This window comes from Olea europaea, chromosome 7, assembly GCF_002742605.1.
Source record: "Olea europaea var. sylvestris chromosome 7, O_europaea_v1, whole genome shotgun sequence".
NCBI lineage: Eukaryota > Viridiplantae > Streptophyta > Magnoliopsida > Lamiales > Oleaceae > Olea > Olea europaea.
The window spans coordinates 23,959,093-23,960,871 of NC_036243.1; the positions used below are offsets into that span (position 1 = coordinate 23,959,093).

A 1,779-nucleotide genomic window follows, 5' to 3' on the forward strand; every position below is an offset into this window, starting at 1 on the left:
TTTTTTTTTTTTTTAAAGCATGTGTGGTTGAAAAATGAAAAAAAAATTGTATAATATTATTTTATTGAAAAATATGTTACTGAAAAAGAGACAAAAATGAAGTTGGAAATTAATGGAGCCCAAATAGAGTCTATAGTTTGCTTGTTTGTATGGCTTAACTATCCTTGATGGTAATGATGAATATATTTGAAATTATGTGTTAATTTATAAACAATGAATATGTTATATATTTAATGTTCACGAAAATATTCTTTGTTTGAAATACCGTAAGTGTATAATTCGTTAACAAGTAATAAAGTGGATTTTAGTCCAAGTATCATTCCATAGAGATTGATTTAACTTGATTTTAATTCTTGTGACCTTAACCGAAGCAATAATAAAGTGATGTGTCTATTTGTGACTAAATTATTACTAAAATAATCTACTTATGCAATTATTAGTGAATTTAGCTAACTAAATGCAAATTATGCTAAATGTAAATTGATGTGTTTTAATGAATGACAAGAGCACTAGGATCACAAATTTCCAAACGATAATCTTTTTTAATCTAATTCTACACTTCGAAAGCATGATTGAATTTTGAAGAATCAATGTTCTTATTTTATTCAACAATATCTATCGAGTAATGTTAGACTTATTTTAGATATGATCCGACTATATTTCTGTAACGAATGCGAACATATAAGAGTGCATAAATTATTGTGATTACAAAAGATTCACATAGAATATAGTAGTATATTTCTATACCCTATCGGACCAAAGATAATTTACACCATATTGAGCCTATTTTCCTTCTTTCTAACGCATAAATAAGCAACCAAATTTATACAACAACTATGCACAATAATTGTAGAGAAAAGATAATCGTGTAAATTAATCAAAGTCCAAAAATGTGTTTTCAATGTCAAATATGTAAAACTAGATATTAAAAACTCATATTACAAAATTTATAGTTCTCCTAAAACAAAGAAATCCAGCCTAACATATTGTGAAGAAGAAAGCAAAAGATATAAAGTTGTTCATCACCTGAAAAATCTTGAATTTAATCTTGATCTGTTATTTGCCTCATTTTGCAGTTGATTCTCCACAATGCTAATTATGTATTGGGAATTTTTTTTTATAGTACTCTACAAGAAGTCCCAAAAGTCCTAAAATTTGTGCAAAATCAACCCAAGAAGAAGTTTCTTTATCGGATTAAAATTTTGAAACAAAACCAAATTTTTTTTTTCGTGATTGCCCAGGCAAAACCCGGGCGATTGCCCAAGCATCCTTTTTCAACCTTAGTAATTGGTTCTTATGGCCGGATAGTCACCCGAAAAATATAACTGGGCAATTGCAGAGTTATATCTGCAATGCCTCAAATTTTCATAACATCGAAGCGTTACCAAAAATTCATTTTTCTGTTTACTTTACATGCAAAAAGATCAAGATAAAATTCTGATTTTAAGTAATAACTGCAGAATTCATAAATTTAAAGTAAATACAGCGATTGTATTTGGAAAATAACAATAAACATGTCTTAAAATTAACAAATAATTATGAAGGTAGAAAAACTTAATGGAAAATTTATTCTTTGTTACTACGATCCACTTGGCAGCCTGCATCACTGCCCTTCCACAATTCCAATCGACATGAACTAACCTGTAAAAATTTGTAAGAGTGAGTATTCAAAAATACCCGTAAGATACGTGCAGTTTTCATGTACAGATATATAACAATAGAATTTACATATCATACCGTTCTGTTCTTATGGAGTATATCGGTGACCAAGTGACACAC

At 28.6% G+C, this 1,779-nt stretch overlaps 1 protein-coding gene across 1 annotated transcript in view; it reads right to left on the reverse strand.

Moving 5' to 3' along the window:
• Positions 1 to 1,779, reverse strand: part of LOC111398090 — a 6,202-nt gene that overhangs the window by 2,112 nt on the left and 2,311 nt on the right. The window lies entirely within an intron of this gene.